Raw genomic sequence first — 20,267 nt, forward strand, 5'->3', positions numbered from 1 at the left:
AATTACGGTTGTGTGTGTGTGTATCAGGTGTTTCATGCATACTTTTTAAAATTTGCATGCGTAGTTAGTTTCAAGCTGGCATAAGTTTAAGTTGTGCGTGTGTAAATCGTATTTCCTATTTTTTTCCTATATTTTTGTATTTTGTCACATTTTTGTACATGTGAATACACAATTGCAAGCGCACAAAGTTAAACACAAAACATCTTGTATGAGTTAGAAATCAAGAGTTACACACAAACAAATCGGATGAGACTATTTTCTTTTCGTACAATACAGACAGACGTCATGTGATCAAATCCTGAAGAAATATTCAAGACAAAGACTGAAGCTGACTGGTCCAATCCATAAGCCTGACTAAAGGAAAAATTCTGAAGAAAGCAGAAGAAACTGACGACATATGAGGAAGTTTTTTGGTCTTAAAGCAAAGCAGAAGAGAAAGAAGCAGAGTCACTAATCTATGCTGCAGCTGCGTTCACATGGTGAGTGGAGACTTGCTGTTTCTTGAACTTTGTCTTTACTAACTTGATTGTTTCTGAATGTTTAGAGAAGCCTCAGAAACCTAAGAAGAAACACGATAGAAAAGTCAATCAATGAAGGAAGAGCAGCTGATTTGTAAGTGAAGGAGGAACAGATGTAATGATGTGTGTTTCCTCTACAGATAAAGGGTAGAATGTGTGTGTGAGCTGATGTGGATCCAGTGAATCCAACAGCATGGATCAGTGTGAGGACAGAGAGGAGGGAGCCCCTCCCTCTAAAAGCACTCTGTTAGATGAAAATGAGAGCAGGAGCAAAGCGCAGAGGTGAGATGAACATCTCTAACTGTCCATGACTTTTCTCCATGTCAGAGCTCAGCACTAACATCACCAACCTTCATTCTTCACAGGAACCAATCTGGACCTGGCTCTGACCCCATTTGTGTGTCTTTCAGAAGTAACAGGTCAAGGAGTTTTACTCAAAACTTCAAAGACCGCAGTTCAGTAGGAAAACAGTAAGTGTTTTTCAGGTCAAGGTAAACCCTTTGTTTTTGTTTTCTGCTTCAATCAGTTTCTAAAGATGAGTTTCTTATCTAGATGCAGATAAGGGAAGCAAACATTAGAAACAGATTTAATCCAGATCACTGGAACTCTAATTCAATTGTGAGCTCAGAATAAATCTTTCTCATGGAGTCTCATCTCTTTGAGTGGAATTATTGCTGTTGTGAAAACCACAGCATTTGTGATGGATTTATAATCTGAGATGATCCAGATTCAAAAGAAGTCATCAGACATCATCTTAAAAGAAACTTCCAATAAAACAAATGTTTTTCTCTCAGGATCCATCAGAGACTCAGAACTGGATCTGGATCTGAACCCAGCTGTTTGTCCTTAAAGAGGGACCGGTGGAAGCAGGAAATTATCCGCTTTTGCATTTTAGAGAAGAAAAATGAGTGACAATCTTTCCTCACATTGAGATTTTTTTTTCATAAGGAAAAGGTCCATTCATGTAGCGCTGTTTCTGTGACCCCGCCCACGTGTCTTGCACCTCTCGGCCACCGTAGGTCAGGATTCGGTGTGGACACAAAAGGCAGGACGCAGGATTTCCAAATGAAAGAATTAAATTAAATTAGAGAATGGAATTTAATTTCCAAGATGTTCTGCAGACAAGGATGCTTGTAGCTCTATGAACAGCACAGTGTGGTAGATAAACTAACAATGATTTATTTAAAAGGGGCTGTAAAGAGTCTATGTGTGTATCGGCGTCAACTGCCTTTCCTTTGCTGCTCAGCAAATTTGCTGCTTGAGCATAAAAAACTGCATTTTTGATGGCCAAAACACAATTCTTTTTCTGGCAATTTATGATACTTTTCCCTTACCAAAGTTCAAAGCTTGTCCAAAATAAGGTTATCGAGATCAACGCCCAAGTGGGATGAGCTACCACCAAATGTTTTTAGCCTGAATGCTACATGGAGGGCTGTCTGTGTGTATCACAGTCCAATGCATGCAAGACATGGAGGATGTTTAGAGCAGTGACGAACATAAAGGTTGTGGGGCAATGACTCTTTCAGAGGCAGATACAGGTCATTTTAGAAGTGGAGAAATTTTATGTACACTATTATAAACAGTGCAGTTTCGTAGAGGATGCTCTCACATGCACGCACACACCCACACACCTACATGATAAATGAAGTCTATTCTCTCTCTCCTACTGAACAAAAATCTCTGTGACTTTAAACTAAAAAGTCCTCATTATCCTCATTTAAGTTATATATGATCATCCATTAATTTTTAGTACTTCATGTTTTGAATAAAAGCTGACTCATTTTTAATTAGATTAAATCTGCCACTTTTGCAGTCAGTCAATGCAAAACATAAAATACTGGCTCTTATAAAATAAACTTCATTAGTAGCAAATGAGAAACAAACGTGAGCTCACAAAAACCCTCTCTGTTGAGACAGCACTACTATGTACCTCACCAACTCATTTCAGTGAGGTTTTATTTCACATTTTAACACAAAATAAACTAGATAAACATGAAATACATTAAATATTAGACGGAAGGTGATCATGTAAAAAAAATGTTGTACAGTGAACATTTTAAAAAAAAATATAAAGCATTAGATTTAGGCTTTACATGTTTAGGGTTGCTAAGGGGTTGCTTTGTCAAATCTTGCAGTTGTTATAGCAATCCCTGTCTACCCCTTGGCGTCGCCCCTTTATAAGACATATCTTTTCAGTAACTGGCTCTATTTCCAATCTAGTTGTCCACTTTCTCTGCCTTTCTTTATGTCTCTCTGTGTCTGTGTGTGAAGGTCCGCTTTTCTAAAATATTCTTCAGTTTTGTTTTCATTATATGTTGACATCAGTTTTAAAATATATTTTTCTGCACAGTTTCTTCCATCAAAGCGTATTCTGATCATTGAAATAAATTCAAGTTAAATTATACGATTTGCATGCGATTGCACTATGGGCGTAAAATTCCAGTCAGAAGTGACGCCACCAGCAGGCGTCACATTCTGCAGAAATTCTGGGGAAATTCTACTCCAATGGCGATTACTGTGATGCCCTTATACCAAGACTTTCTTTCTGTTCTGAAAATGTCAATACGAAATATGATCAAGTTTTAAATAAAACTAGAGCTGATCACCACTCTACTGAGGATAAAATAATAAAGAATGACGCTGTCCAATTGTGGAAAATGTATATTACTATCATTAGCATACTAGGGGAAAAGTAAAAACATTTACGTCAGATAAATGCATCTAGACAATAAAGAAAAACACAATAAGAAACCATAAACCACAACAGCAAGTGAGTTTATTGTGCACAAGGGACAAAAGTGTGACAGAGTTCTTCCAGCACCCTTCTCTTTCTCAAAGGAATGCTCCTTTTATTAAGAATCCAAGTAGGAGGTTACAATTTCCAAACAGAGAAACAAACTGAAAAGTTCATTAGGGGATTTCGTAATATTGAACCATTTGGGAGGGTTTTTAGTTCAAACAGCATTCCTTGTCAGCTAAGGACAGTGTGTCGTAAAAAGGTTCACTTTTTACCTTTTACCTGAGGTTCACTTTTTACCTTATTTTACCCTATTTTTTTACTTTAAAAAATATTTAAACAATGATAATATTAAAAAAACATATTTTTACAATTTAATTTTACATGCAATAAAAGCACCATCACAGAATTGACATAAATTAAGTCACTCAGGCCCTGTCTAACAATGTAACAAAAGATTAATAAGCTAAAACCAACATTTTTCTTATGTCAATGGTTGTGAAGTTCGAGCGACAACAAGATTTAGTCTTAGAAACACTAAAAATACATGGGGGCAATGCAGATCGACGTGTTTGAGATGAACCAGCGCCTCGTCTGGATCATTGAGGAGACCAGGCCGGAAGGGTGGGTGAGATGAAGGCAAAGCTACAGTGAGACTGAAGGAGAACAGGAAGTTGGAGTTGTCATTAACATTTAATTGAGGTTTAATGTGCCTCTCCTCTCTTAGTTTGTTATTATATCTTTTAAGAATATTTTCATGTTTTGTAATGTATGTAGCCTTTTTTAATGAATATGTATTTTAAATTATTTCAATTGATCACTCAACTACAAAAACCGTCAGGACACGTTTCCCATCATGCAGTATTTTGTAGTCAATTGCGGCTTGCAGTCAGGGCAGTACTAAATTTCCAGCTCCGTTCGCTTGGGTTGGTGCCTTGCATCCACCCCTCTCTCGTGATATTTTTGTGATGCAAAAGATGTGGAACAAAAAAATCAGGTGATCTGCACAGCGTTGCGACCACCTGGGTGATCTCAAACACGCTTGTTGTGCATTTTGGCTGCACTTGATTGGTGTCACCAACATGAATTTCCATCCGTTTTTGAGCCTTTCTCTGATCTCAGGTATCTGTAACGATTATTCTGATTTCCCGTTTCCTCTACAATAACTTGTGACCGGGGTTTAAACATGCAAAAAGTACCGTATTTTCCGGACTATAAGTCGCACCGGAGTATAAGTCGCACCAGCCCAAAATTGCATTATAAAGTAGAAAAAAACACAGATAAGTCGCACTGGACTATAAGTCGCATTTTAACTTTCACAACCTTATATGACACAATCATAGCAGACTGTTTATCTAATAATTTCACAGTAATTTTTTCTCAAACTTATTTATTTATTCTTTTCATGAAGCATCATTGGCTAACTTATACTCTGTTTTCATCCTGTATTTGTAGAAACAGTTTTCACTTTTATTGCATTTCTGAATTTATGAAATCATTGGAAAATAGAATATTATGTTGTTAGCCTTCAAGATCTTACTGTAAAAAAAAGTTTGCTGATTCTCTGAGTCACTTAACATCCTCTTAACACTTAACATACCTCATACATCAAATTGACCCAGGAACATCATCTCTGTTCCTCACAAATGAACATAACAGGAGGGTTAACAATGTATTTATTTCAATTTATTTCTAATATAAGTCGCTGCGGAGTATAAGTCGCACCCCTTGCCAAACTATGAAAAAAAGTGCGACTTATAGTCCGGAAAATACGGAAATAAGTACGAAAATCCAAAAATGGTTTCTAAATTTTGTTTCTCCTTTACTGATTTGCGTGTTAAAAAGTGAGCTTGGAAAAAAAAACGTTCAACCCAGACTCAAAATTGGGAGCACATACTCTCTGACTTCACCTTAAATTTTAATAAGTCCAAGTATTGTCCAGATTTACTGACAATCCTCTTAAAGCCAGACTGAGGGTCTTAGCTGTATGGGAGGAAGTGCTGCCAAGTGTCCAGCAGTAAGACGTTGTTATTAGGACGCTCAGATTTTACCCAGCAGGCCAAGACATGGTTGTAGTTTTAAAAATAGTTTTATTTTAAGTTAAAAGAGAATAAAAACCTCACACTGCAGGGAAAAACAGCAAGGAGGCCTATTTGCCTGGACAAAAAGGCACACCAGCGCCTCTATTTCCTGAGGAGGCTCAGGCGTGCTGGGATGGGGATCTCAGTCCTGACCTCCTTCTACAGGTGTGTGGTGGAGAGCGTCCTGGCCTCCTGCATCCCGGTGTGGCACGGCAGCTGCTCTGCGGCAGAGAGGAAAGCTCTGCAACGAGTGACCAAAGCTGCACAGAGGACTGTGGGCTGCAGCCTGCCATCCACCACTGACCAGATGCAGGAAACGGGCCTCCCGCATCCTGAAAGACCCCACTCACCCCTCACCCTGTTCTCCCTGCTCCCCTCAGGCAGGAGACTGAGGAGCATAAAGAGCAGGACCACCAGACTGAGGAACAGTTTCTTCCCTGAAGCAGTCAGACTGCTGAACTCTGGTTGATCACTGCAACCCCCCCCCCCTCTCCATGGACAACAAGCTAATTTTCATGTGCAATATCACAGGGCTGTGCAATACTTAATATAATATACTGTGCAAATTGAAACATACTTTCTGTGCAATACTCACCAGGAACCACATTGTAACATATTGATATCACATTGATATTATATTATTTATTAATGTCTGAATGTAAACGGCTGGCCCGGGACCAGAGAGCCTAATTTCGTTTTATCATGTGATAAAATGACAATAAAGATTTCCTGATTCCTGATTCCTGATTCCTGATTGGGCTGTGGCTCAAGGACAGAGGGGAAAAAAAACCTCAGAACGAAGACAGAAAATACACACATATGAATTATGACTGAATAATTTGTATAGAAAGTTTTCCAGCTGTGACTTGGTGAACTGACCAGACCTCAGTTAGTTTCGAGACCTTCCAGCACAGACGGAATGGAGCTGATTGTTGATGATTCTCCACAGAGTGGACCAGCAGAGCTCAGAGACTCCCAGTGGTCAGTCTGTCCAGCAGGATCAAACACAGCTGGACTTCATATTTCTGGTCTGTACATAAACAATAACTATTTTTCCATCATTCTGTTCAAAGTCATCTCCATGCTGCACTTTGTAGACCAGTGGATTGTCAGTTTGTCCAACATGGAGCTGATGTTTGGCTCCATGAATTCACTCTGATTGGCTCATTCATTTATAATTCTGTTGCAGCTGCTGGAGGAAAACATTGTCACTTTTGTGAGGAAGGAGTTGAAGAAGATCCAGAAGCTTCTGAATCAAAATGAGGATGAGGAGCTGGAGGATGAAGATGAAGGGCAGAGGCGCAGCAGAGAGTCACTGGTAAAGATTACGGAGAACTTCCTGAGGAGAATGAAGCAGGAGGAGCTGGCTGATCGACTGACGATTTTTCTGAAAGTTTCACCTTGCTGGATAAATTAAGATTTAGTAATGTCTAATCACAGATCACCATGTATTCAATTACTGCTGTCATGTGATTACTTTTATGAGCAATTAGTTAACTATGCCATGGCTAATTTGCCTGTAATTAATTAACTGCGATTAACTCAATAACCTGACACCTCTAATTAAAATCCTCATAATTTAGGTCTGCAGAGAGTTTACTTACTTTGTTTTTGTCTTCAATCAGGATTTTTTGCAGTTTATCAGCATAAAGTCAAATCTGGGCACAGGAAGAAGTTCCAGCGTGTGTTTGAAGGAATCGCTCAAGCGGGAAACCGAACCATTCTGAATGAGATCTACACAGATCTCTACATCACAGAGGGAGGAACTGGAGAGCTAAATGAAGAACATGAGGTCAGACAGATTGAAGCAGCATCCAGGAAAGAAACAGAAACAATAATCAGACAAGAAAAGCTCTTTAAACTCCCAGCTGGAAGACAAGAACCAATCAGAACCGTGTTGACAAAGGGAGTGGCTGGCATCGGGAAAACTGTCTTAACACAGAAGTTCACTCTGGACTGGGCTGAAGGCAAAGCTAACCAGAACAACAACTTCATATTTCCATTCACTTTCAGAGAGCTGAATGTGCTGAAAGAGGAGAAGTTCAGCTTGGTGGAACTTGTTCATCACTTCTTCCCTGAAACCAAAGAAGCAGGAATCTGCAGCTTTGAAGACTTCCAGGTCATCTTCATCTTTGATGGTCTGGATGAGTGTCGACTTCCTCTGGACTTCCATAAAACTCAGATCCTAAATGACCCTAAAAAGTCTACCTCAGTGAGGGATCTACTGACAAACCTCATCACGGGGAAGCTGCTACCCTCTGCTCGCCTCTGGATCACCACACGACCTGCAGCAGCCAATCAGATCCCTGCTGAGTGTGTTGACATGGCGACAGAGATCAGAGGGTTCAATGAGCCACAGAAGGAGGAGTACTTCAGGAAGAGATTCAGAGATGAAGAGCAAGCCAACAGAATTATCTCGCAAATAAAGAGATCCCGAAGCCTCCACATCATGTGCCACATCCCAGTCTTCTGCTGGATCACTGCTACAGTTCTGGAGGTTCTGCTGAAGAGCACAGAAGGAGGAGAGTTGCCCAAGAGCCTGAGTGAGATGTACATCCACTTCCTGGTGGTTCAGGCCAAAGTCAAGAAGGTCAAGTATGATGGAGGAGCTGAGACAGATCCGCACTGGAGTCCAGAGAGCAGGAAGATGATTGAGTCTCTGGGAAAACTGGCTTTTGAGCAGCTGCAGAAAGGCAACCTGATCTTCTATGAATCAGACCTGAATGTTCTGAGTGTTCAGGAGTTTCTGGCTGCTTTTCATGTACACCTGACCTTCATCACCTCTGGACTCAACCTCATGAAGGAAAAACAATCAAAGATCACTCAAACTCAACTAAACAGTTCAGTCCAGTTCTACCAGAGTGCTGTGAACAAGGCCTTACAAAGTCCGAATGGACACCTGGACTTGTTCCTCCGCTTCCTTCTGGGACTTTCACTGCAGAAAAACCAGAGTCTTCTACGAGGTCTGCTGTCTCAGACAGGAAGCAGCTCACACACTAATCAGGAAACAGTCCAGTATATCAAAAAGAAGTTTAGTGAGAATCTGTCTGCAGAGAAAAGCATCAATCTGCTCCACTGTCTGAATGAACTGAATGATGATTCTCTAGTGGAGGAGATCCAACAGTCCCTGAGGTCAGGACGTCTCTCCACAGATAAACTGTCTCCTGCTCAGTGGTCAGCTTTGGTCTTCATCTTACTGTCATCAAGAGAAGATCTGGAAGTGTTTGACCTGAAGAAATACTCTGCTTCAGAGGAGGCGCTTCTGAGGCTGCTGCCAGTGATCAAAGCCTCCAACAAAGCTCTGTAAGAACTCTCATGGAAGCACGAGAGAGTTGAAGCATTTGTTTTATTAGATAAAACTAAGGTCATTTAATCTCTTTTCCTTAATGCATTTCTTCTTCTTTTCATTTTGGCTTTTCCCTTCGAGGGTCGCCACAGTGAATCATCTAACCTTGTCTTCTGCATTGTCTCCTATAAAACAAGCTAGTTAAAAGCTACTTTGATTTCTTCATTGACTACATCGATAAGCCCCCTCTTTAGTCGTCCTATAGACCTCTTGCCTGGTAGGTCTAGACTCTGCATACTTCCACCAATATATTCACTCTCTCCCCTCTGGACATGTCCATACTATCTCAGTCTTTATTCTCTGACTTTATCTCTTATTTTCTCTGACTTTATCTCCAAAGCTTTTGCTGTCCCTTATAACAGATCCCATACATACTGGTCACTCCAAAAGAGAACCTTAGTGTTTTCATCTCTGCTACCTCCAGCCTTTCCCCAACCATTCCAACCTGCCACACTCTCCATTACCCTGGGCTGTTGACCCTAGATACTTAAAATCATCCACCTTCTTTGTCTTTTCTCCCTGTGACCTTGCTCTTCTACTTGGGTCCCTCTCATTCACACATACGTACTCTTTCTTTCTGTGGCTAACCCTAATTTCTCTCCTTTCCAGGCCAAACCTCCACCTCTCTAGTTTTTCCCCCAACTGTTCCCTGCTTTCGCTACAAAATCACAATTTTAACTCCAAATGTTATACTCAGTGGTGATTCCTGTCTAACATAATCTGTCAGCCTGTCTAGCACCATTCCAAACAGAAAGGGACTAAGAGCTGATCCCTGAAGTAATCCCACCATCACCTTGAACTCCTCTCTTACTCCTACAGCACACCTCACCACTGTCTTACAGCCCTTGTACATGTCCAGCACTGCCCCAACATACTTATTTACCACTCCAGACTTCCTCATACAATACCACAGTTCCTTGTTGGGCATCCTGTCATAAGCTTTATCCAGATCTACAAAGACACAGTGTAGCTCTCTTTGACCTTCTCCGTCCTTTACTAATAAACTTCTCAAAGCAAATATTGCATATGTAGAGCTAAATCTTTGCATGAGGCCATACTGCTGCTCACAAATGTTCACTCTTGCTTTTAATTTAGCTTCAGTTACTCTTTCTGCCAACTTCATTGTAAGGCTCATCAGGCTTTATTCCTCTGTAGTTTCCACAACTCTGCACATCTCCATTATTCTTAAGAATGGGCACCATCACCAAATATCCTGTTGAACAATCCAGTCTAAAACTCCACTCCCATCTCTCCTAGACACTTCAATACCTCCACAGGCACGGAAGCATCAGGACCAAGTGCCTTTCTACTTCAATGCCCCCACACTACACCCTTACTAATCTTTGTTACTCACCTTTTCTATTATTTGTTCTCTCTCGTTTTCTTCATTTATCAACTCATGTTTGGCTTTAAAGTATTCTTTCCATCTTTCCATTACACTATTGGCACCTGTCAACACATAACCATCCCTACTCTTAATCACCCCAACCTGTTGCATTTCCTTCCCATCTCGGTCTCTCTGCCTTCCTGCTTTGCCTAGGTCAGTTTCTCCCTCTTTACTACCCAACCTAGCATGCAAGTCATCATAACCCCCATGTTAGGTCTTTGACACCTCTACTTTCACCTTGCGCTGCATCCCTGTTTCAACTGCTACTTAAAAGCCATGAAACATGCTTCCTTTTTCAGCTTCCACCAGTTTGTCCTCTTCTCTGCCTTTGCACTTTCCTTCTTCATCTTCTTCATCACCAGAGTCATCCTACACACCACCATCCTATGCTGTCTGGAAACATGCTCACTCCTTTACAGTCACTGATCCCCTTCATATAACACCCTCTACACAAGATGCAGTCTCCTAAACTTCTATCCTTGCTACCTTTCCAAAAATCCCGGATGAGGAAGTAGGTCCCGTTGTAAACAAACAGCTGCCACAGACATTTATTTTATGCAGCAGCTTGGTCATATACGAGACGGTCTTCCAAACATGCTTTTATTAATGTTATGAATTTTATGAAGCGCCTGTTCACTCATTTTATTTCATCCGTGTGGTCAGTGCTTTTTTTTGTGGAAGAACGGAGCTGGAAGAAGGCTTAGGATAGGCTAACACACGCTAACAACATTAGCCTTGTGGACACAAAATCCAGGACCATGCGAGAAACGCAGCAATCTGCATCCTGGCTGCACGTAAATATGTGTGAATGACATCAGTCTTTATTTTGTCGGGACACAACTGGAAACATAAATCCACGTGATTGTTTGAACAGTTTCTAAGGACTGAGCGACATTTATTTCTGCTCTGAAAGGTTCACACACACCTCCCCAAAGCCACTGTGTGTGCTGGCGGTTCCTCCCGGGTCCTGCAGCCGCTAACCCAGAGCGGCGGGATGGCTCGCAGTCTGAATTCTCCCACACATAACAAAACAACAAAACGCACACGTAAAAAAGCATCCTCCTCCCCTCAGACACAAATTTATCAATCCAGCTGCTCTGCTCACTCGGGTGCCAGTGGACCGAGTGAGCGTCGGGGGGCACGAAGCGGTCCTGCCCCGCATCTCCCTCGTGAGGGGTGTAAGAGAGGCGAAGAGCCAGCGGGGCGAGAGTGGAGCGGCGCTTTTCACGGGGCCTCCGCAGAACAGCTGGTCGGTCCCCTATGTGCTCCAAAGCTTTCTCTCAGCAAAACACCATCTATGCCTGACGTAAACCAGAGCAGTAGTGACACACGATCCGAATGAACCATTTACAAGCTCAACGATCGGATAAACTATCGGTATAACCCAGCTATCTCGACCGGAAAGAAATATTGATCCGAACGAGTCTAATTGGGGCAGACTATTCCAAACGGCATGTTTATATGACGCATTTTCTTTCCGATCAGGCGTTCTTTCCGATTACTTTTGCCCATGTAAATGCAGCTAGTGAGGGTCATTGTTAATTGTGCCGGTATGGATATCTTGGGTCTGATTTGCATATTTGGTTTGGCTTTTTACGTTGGATGCTCTTACTGGCACAACCCTCTGTATTTATCTGGGTTAGGGACTGGCACAATGGAATCCTGGCTTTGGCTCCCTTGTGGCTACATTCCTAAATACATTACTGAAGAGGGATTATTCAAAAGTAAAATATGTAACTGATTGTAATTATTTTATTTCATTACCTACCATCACCTGTTTCAGACTGGGCTACTGTAACCTGTCAGAAAGAAGCTGTGCAGCTCTGTCCTCGGCTCTCAACTCTCAGTCCTCCAGACTCAGAGTTCTGGATCTGAGTAACAACAACCTGCAGGATTCAGGAGTGGAGCTTATGTCTACCGAACTGAAGAGTTCACACTGTGAACTGGAGACTCTCAGGTCAGGTCTGATTAAATTATTGATTAAATTATTTTTTTCAGATTCTGTTTGGTTTTCTCTGATTAAGAAGAAGCTGATAATTACAGTGATAATTCTGAGTTTAGTTGTATGTTTGTCATGCCAAAACAAAACAAAAGCATTTCATTTGTTCAAGAGTAGTCAGCTGGGCCAAATGTTAAAGTTTTGTGTAATTTGAGGGCACAATATCACGAACTGTGTTTCCATTACACTTATGTGCAAAACCATATCAAAATTCAAAAAAAATTAGAAAATACACAGTTTCGCTATAACTCTGTCTCCATTAAATCATAATAATGCAAATAAACACAAACAAACGTACACGATAATTCATTCAAAAACATTGCAAAAAACATTACATCAGATGTTTTCAAATTTCTGCAAACAGCACTAGTGCTCATCATCATCTATCAGAGGAAATGTCGGCGTCTTATCTAGGCCATGGTGTGGCAAGCTACATGGGAGCGGGTACAGAAGAAGCGATTTTGGGAAATTGTTGTGAGTGATTGTACAGAGTAGCTGTGGATCCAACTATTACACATGACATGCTCAACTTTTGATGAGTTGTGTTATGCAGAGGCATAACATCCCAAGTAAAAACTAAGTAGTGCTTGTCTCAAAACAAGCTGCTTCTCGCTGAGATCGTGTAGTTGTTTGGTGCGGTATAGAGCTGCTCAAAGAGGCTCAGTATGCGGTGCTGCCAACTAGTGGTCGGGGTTTAAGTGGAAAACAAGAGCTAAAGGACACTCATAAATAATTAATTAAATGTCATCCTGAGAGCATTTTAACCCTTGTGCTATCCTATGACCCCACCCTTACATTGACGTGTTCTCCCTACCAAGACAAAGGTGGATATAGGTGAAGAGGATTTCATGTAATCCATGGACACCAGTGAAGATCACAAATCATTGAAGAAAAAAGTGTCCAGCGCACTGTCTTGTGGGGTCTAGATCAGTGTTTTTCAACCTTTTTTGAGCCACTGCACACTTTAACCTTGAAAAAAATCCCGCGGCACACCACAACATCCCAAAAAAAAACAAGGCTGAAACTCTGTTTTGATTTACACGACCGCCCCCCCCCCTCCCCCCCGGCAATCTGACGTGCATTTTTGTGATAATTGTGGCAGAAAAAGCAGATGCTGACAGGGCAGAAGTTGCAGATGTTGTTTCTAAAAGATGTAATAAAAGTTAAGTTACATACAAACTGTAATTTCGTTGTGGTTACAAGACGTTTAGCAAGGCGCTGTCCCTTTAAGCCAATGCATCATGGGAGATGTAGTGTGAAAACTACGTGAAAAAGGCAGAAAGACTCACGTCTCTGAGCTTCATGGTTTTGTTCTCTTGTTCCACGGTCTGATACCGGATTCTGTGGAAAGCTACACCGCTAAAGACGAGCTTTAGCTGGTATTTTTGTTGGAACTGAGTGACTTATGAGCTAAATTGGAACAAGGAAGTTAAGACTTTAACCACTTCTGATTGGTCAGACTGATGACATGTGATTAAGCCTTCAAGAATGATTGGTGGAGTCGTGGAGACAGTAAAAGCTGCGGGACTTTTCAGAAAACAGTTATAGCGGCAGCTAAATCAGGGTACCGTCATTATTATCAAAATGTCTTTAATAGAATCAAATAAACACAAAGAAAACAGTATTTTACGATCTTTCATATTCCTAACTACTCAGTGTTTTATCAGGACCTGTTTGGATGAACAAAGAGCTGTCTGATATCCTGGAGATGGAAAATGCTTTTAGATCAGTTAATGAGGGCAATTTTCCACGGCACACTTGACCATCTCCCACGGCACACTAGTGTGCCGCGGCACAGTGGTTGAAAAACACTGGTCTAGATGACCTCACATCCAATGTTAAAGTGCTTAGGATATCGCAAGGGTTATATCAATGCATGTGTTGCCAAATAAACCATTGCAATATATCGCCAAATCGATTTTTTTCTCCCTAATGTTTATTGTTTAAAGTGTGATGATTCAATAATTGTTGGTAGCATTTTTTGAAATTATTGTGCTCTAGGTCACTCATCTGTTGTTAATAGGTCGCTTATGGATCCAGATTGCTCTGCCAGAAGTACCTGCTGGACAAAATCAAGACTTTTGTTGATGTTGAATCATTTTTAACGGTTGTCGAATGCAAGTATAGTAGCTTTAGTCTCACTGCAGTTCTCGCTCTCTTTCTCCCATTATGTTGTGTGTGCAGCCTGTCAGGTTGTCTGATCACAGAGAAAGGCTGTGCTTCTCTGGCCTCAGCTTTAAACTCCAACCCCTCCCATTAAAGAGAGCTTGACCTGAGCCACAATCATCCAGGAGAGGCTGGACTGAAGCTGCTGTCGGCACAGCTGGAGGATCCACAGTGGAGACTGGACACTCTCAGGTATTATATAATTTCCGTGTTCAGCCCACGCTAGTAACCATTAATGTCAGACATCCAGAATTAGCCAAATACTAACCATCAACTAATTTGTAAAATCATCATACAAAGCGAAGATTTATCATGTTTTATTAAGGTTAACGTGGAGTTCATCACCATGCTACCAAAATTTCACTTAAGGCTTTGGAAAATATAAAAATAATTATATAAGTCAAATCGCAGTATAAAAATTAATAAAGTGTTTGTTGACTCTGCATACCAAGCAGTTTGGGGGCCCCGGGCAGACAAAAATATGAGGCCTTCTACAGCAGTTGTATCGATTTCTTTTTTTAAATCATTACCTATACGGAAACAATTTGGATAACTTCCTTACTGGTCTATTACTTTTAGACAACATCGATGTCAAGAATCTAAATGTGAATTTAAAAACTGAAATCACATTTACATGTTTTTTTATTTTGTCAGGTTTGGCTAAAGATGGCAAAAGAAACAGAGTTTTTTTTTACATTTTTTTAATTCTTTTTTTGTTTTTCCTATTTTATCTATCTTCCAGCACTTTTGGATGTATGGCAACAAATGTCTCTTTATCTTTTCCTCTTTTCACATCCTCTTGGAAAATTAAGATTCAATACAGTAAACCCTTGTTTATCGCGGGAGTTACGTTCCAAAAAGAACCCGTGATAGGCAAAATCCGTGAAGTAGAAACCTCTATTTTTTAACAATTATTATACAATTAAATACTCTGTTATACATTGAAAAGAAAGAACAAACCATTTTACAGGCTCAAACATTTGTTTCACAAATCAAAGTACTTTAAAGACGTTTTTTTTTTCAACAAATAACTTCTGTACTGTACTGTCAAATAATAATTTTAATCATCAATGTGAACAGAAGGCTTCAAATCGCGGAGATTAGCCCCGCCCACCGCGACCCGAAGAATTGGATTAAACGGGAGAAAATTTAAAATGATCATGAAAAAAATACAAAGTACAAACGGACAAATAGTGGCTCAGGTGTATTTCAATGCTCTTCAGTCTGAGAAGCTGCAGTGTTTTCTCCTTCTCAAGCCCGCGGTGCAGCTGTGTTTGTTCGGGAGAAGAACATAGTGATTGACAGTTGGTGTTGCTCTTTTTCTATGGGTTTTAGAGAAACTTGAAATTGCAAGATGATTTGCATGTACGTAATTTGGAAAGCTGATTTACGTACGTGTACATATTAAACTGCAACATTATTGACGCGCAGGTAGAGAAAAAGCGGAGTGACTTTTTTAGCCAATCAGAATGCAGAACACAATGCACGATGCAAATCCGTGAAGTAGCGAAACCGTGAAAAGTAAACCGCGTTATAGCAAGGGATCATGGCCGGCCCTCCCTATACGCGAATTACGCAGCCGCGTAGGGCCCCCGTCACCACCAGGGCCCCGAAGTGGAGAAAAAATAAAATTAAAAAAAGACCCAAATCTGGCAACCTATTTCATAGCTGTGAATGTTGTGCAAAAGAATGTTGCCTGCACTTTTGTGATCCCCCCCGTCAACACACCTGAACCAATCTGGCAACCCAAATAATGACGTTACGCCACTCTCAGCAACGATTGGTCAACATCACTGCATCTGAGCCTGGCACAGTGTGCATTTACGAGAGCATTTTGTTTCAATAAAGTTGAGAAAAGAAAAAAAAACGAGCACATTTTGTCACACTGATCAAAGCGACAACAAGAGCACTTCATGCCACATAGACTTTAACCATCAGGAACTGAAAAAAGATGAACAACTTCAGCATCAATCACAAGGTAAGTTTGGAGGATGATGGGGCCATATTTTTTACATTATCCAGTATTTCTGTGCATTCGCGATTTAAAATACTAATTGATCCGAAGTTCGGTAAAGTTAGAAAGACAGGTGAAGTTTGCACATAAACGACCCCGTTTCGTAATTTCCAATGGAAAACTCTAAAATAATTCTGATACCCAAGTTTCCTGGATGAGGTCAGACATGACCTTCCAAAACGGCGAAGAGAAGATTAAATAACGACAACGGTGATGGCTGATAAATGTTTAACTCACGTTATCGTATTGTTTCATTATTTTGCTAACACATATTAAGTGCGTTCTGCATTTTCCGGTTTATGTCAGTAAAAAAACTCCTGTTTATCTGTTATAGACAGTCAGGTAGTCTGACTTTTTCAACAATGTGTCTTAAAATCTTGCATTGGCATGAAATATGGAGAATCAAAACTGCCAAATACATAGGAAATAAAGGTTCTAATTTATTAATGACAAAAAAAATGTACTCATTGTAAAATTATGAACATACAAAATAATAGAATAAGAAGTGTATAAATGCTTATATTTCCATTTATACTCAAATTATTATTCACATTTATTATTTATAAATAGGTACAGTTCTTTCTTATTTGTATTTTGCAGTTTTGGTTTTACATAATGAGGATGTTTTGCACAGTTCCGTGTCAGCCAACATTTTCTTCTGCTCTCAAAAAGTATCAAAAAGTATTGGAGGAGGTGCAGCATCCACATCCCTTCATGTGGCATGTATAGTAATTTAAAAAACAGTGTCTGCATAACCCCTTTTTTCCATAAACAGCGGCTGAAGAGTATGGAGCCCCAAACTGTTCATAATTAAATAAATAAATATGATCTTGTGCAAATATATAATCCAACAATCTATTTCTCATAAATATATAAAAAGATCATGACATTGTGAAAAACCTGCACACAGATTTTAACTGAACCACTAAACTATTAGTAGTAATCTGCTATAGTTATTTTATTAACTTCATCATTAATTATTGTATAATAATTCTTGTTTTTTAGCTGCAGAAGAAACTCCTGTCACCACATCTTCTGTTGAAAGGGAAAACGTTGATGCTGCTGCTGGTAAGTTCAAATTTACCCAATATGGAACCCAAATCAAACTTATTGTTTCATTATTACTTAAAAGACAGTTATACATTTGTGCACACACGCACAACAGTGAAGGCACTTCTTTCCAACATTCTGCACTAGATATATCTCATTTATATTACAACAACAGTTGCGTTTTGTTGGTGCTGCTGATCAGTTAGAGGGCCCACAAATTAAATTTCGCTTAGGGCCCCCGGAAGACCAGGGCCGGCCCTGCAAGGGATCACTGTATACGACTTTTTTAAAAATCACTTTAAATCATCATTTAATCTCTGCCAGTGTTGCTAGATAGTCATGGTTTTCCAGCACAAAAATCATCTAAAAGCCAATAGATCCACCTACCCAAAATATTAATCAGTGATTAATTAGCAGTAATAATCATCTATTATTTATTACTTCCTCATTTGATTGAAAGTTCAACTTGAACACATTTTAGATGATAATATGTCCACCGTTTTTATTTTGTGGATTTTACAAGGGTGCCTTGTTTGTGCTAGCTTTATCGTCTTGATAATTTTATGTGAGTGGAAAAAAGTAAAGTAAAGTAAAGATTTGTGAATTAGTTTCAATGTTGAGAAATGTGTTAAGTAATTTAATTACAATTTCATCCAGTAACTAAAAAAAGTAATACATTACTTTTTAAAAGTAATTTACACTGATGCCAGTTCAGTGATTGTTTTTTTTTTAAATGACAGTGTTGAATAATGATGGACGCAAAGTCTATTTTAGACATTTTATTAAGTGCTCAGCTCGGGGCCCCTAAAGTGTTGGGGACCCCAGGCGATCGACTACCTTTGCCTTGTGGTAGGTCCGCCCCTGCCAATACACTGTCAGCTACTTGTTCACAGGTGTGCCATGATGACAAGAGCAGGGGGACAGAGACAAAGATAATTGATTTCATTTATTTATTCTACAGCAAACGAAGGCAGCAGCTCACATAACCATGGAGCTGCAAAAGCAACCCACCTTCTCAAAGCCATGCAGCAGAGCAACTGTCACAGGCCAAATCAAAGCCCCGCCATCTCTGTTCCACACACACGCTGTCCCCAATTAATACAAGGCCTATTTATGAATTAGATTCCCATTAGCAAGACTAATAAACACTTTATGGTAGTAAAGTGTTGCATTTTAGTTATTATAATTTAAATAACGTCAACACTGGAGCTAAAGCTACTGTGTTAAAGGGTTAAAAAAATGAGGCAGAAGGGAGCACTTTCCAAACATCTCTATTGTTAAAGTCAGAATTTTCTCTGAACCTCCTCCTTTTTCAGGGTGGAGCCTGTTGGAGATCAGTGGTTGACTCCAGGTCTGAAGAAGTGTAAGTGTGCTTTTCAATTGATTCATAACAACAAAGTAGCTCAAATTCACACATCTTTAAACTGTCACATCAGTCATTCATGAGTCCTCGTCAAAGTGTCCATCAATAATCAGATGATGGATCAATAACTGCATCTGGATTGTGTTTGTGTCTCTGTCAGATGCCTGTCACCTCACAATCGACACAAACACAGTGAACAGACACCTCAAACTGTCTGAAAACAACAAGAAGGTGACCTTTGAGAAGAAGCTTCAGTCATATCCTGATCATCCAGACAGATTTGATCATTGGTATCAACTGCTGTGCAGAGATGGTCTGACTGGTCGCTGTTACTGGGAGGTTGAGTGGTCAGATCTTGGTTACATATCAGTGAGTTACAGAGGAATCAGAAGAAAAGGAAACAACAATGACTGTTTGTTTGGTTGGAACAGTCAGTCCTGGGGCCTGTTTCAGAAAGGAGGTTAAGTGTAAACTCTGAGTGCGTTAACCCTGAAATCAGGGAAACCCTGGGTTTTCCGTTTCAGAATGGGAGGTTTGTTAAACCAGAGAAAGCAGAGTAAGTCAAACCCGTTCCTGAAAGAGAGGTAACTTATACTCGGAGTCAGTGTCCATGGTTACTTATGCTGTGAACCTAACCTGGTCGGGAGCAGGTTTTATTCTCCAAACTCAAAGTTTCTGCCGGTCCCCTCCCCTTTTTAAAGACGAAGCGGTATTTTTTGCTTTAACCTTCATTGTCCAAATTTCCGTCACACAGAGACGGTCTAAGTGACAAGAATGGCTTGTCCTTTTTTGGAGGACCCAATAGACGAGGAGGCTGCATTAATTCATAGAGAATTACATTTACGTCGTGCGAGGATTTTGAGACCTAGACTCGATTTTTTTTGTCATTTCCCCATACGTTTTTGTTTGAGCGTTACCGTTTTTCGTTGCAGTCAATTACATATATACAATGAAAACAACATTAGATATGTATTGCTATGTAGATGTTTCATATGTCAAATATTGTCAACAAAGCCTACATCCATGACATGCTCAAATTTGACCTGATTGAATTATGTTTTTATACTTCATTTTTAGCTGCTACCATGTTCTTTTAATTCCTGCAGGATTGCATCTACATGAAAATGAAATCAGGGACATTTAATTAGATTAATGTAAAAATTACTTTTTGGAAACACAACTTGCTAGTACTGCTTACTTTCTTAATCCCATATAAACCTATACCACTTGATCAATTCAAGGGTAGTGTTGCAGTGTGTGTGTGCTGAGCGGGGTGCGAGCCACGAGAGAGAAGGGGAGGGGCGAGTGCAGGTGCAGATGGGGGGGGGGGGGTGTGCGTGTGTGCGTGGTATATATTGTGTGTTCGGAGAACGGAGCACTTAGTTAAATAAAGAGAAGGTGTCATTCCCAGAATAACTGCTTTGGAGTCATTCTTAATCCGCTCTGGAGGTTGAGGGTTTCGAACGGGAAGTGAACCCCGAAGGAGAATTCCCTTCGGCCCTGAAGGAAATCTCCCCTGCGCTTCTGACCACGGTCGGTCGGAAAGACGAGAGAAAAGAAAGGAGAAGTCTTCGCGCAGCGAAAGGTTCAACAGTAGACAAAAGTT

General features: G+C 40.3%; 1 pseudogene across 1 annotated transcript; it reads left to right on the forward strand.

Moving 5' to 3' along the window:
- Nucleotides 1-338: 338 nt before the first annotated feature.
- Nucleotides 339-19,258, forward strand: LOC105353548 (NLR family CARD domain-containing protein 3-like; annotated as a pseudogene). Its single transcript, XR_013648617.1, has 10 exons — nucleotides 339-479; nucleotides 659-800; nucleotides 884-988; nucleotides 6,286-6,364; nucleotides 6,526-6,729; nucleotides 6,982-8,639; nucleotides 11,853-12,026; nucleotides 14,253-14,426; nucleotides 18,615-18,661; nucleotides 18,822-19,258. The product of XR_013648617.1 is annotated as an NLR family CARD domain-containing protein 3-like (transcript).
- The last annotated feature ends 1,009 nt before the right edge of the window (nucleotides 19,259-20,267 follow it).

Source organism: Oryzias latipes, chromosome 2 (genome assembly GCF_053564925.1).
Source record: "Oryzias latipes strain Hd-rR chromosome 2, Olatipes_Hd-rR_3.1".
NCBI lineage: Eukaryota > Metazoa > Chordata > Actinopteri > Beloniformes > Adrianichthyidae > Oryzias > Oryzias latipes.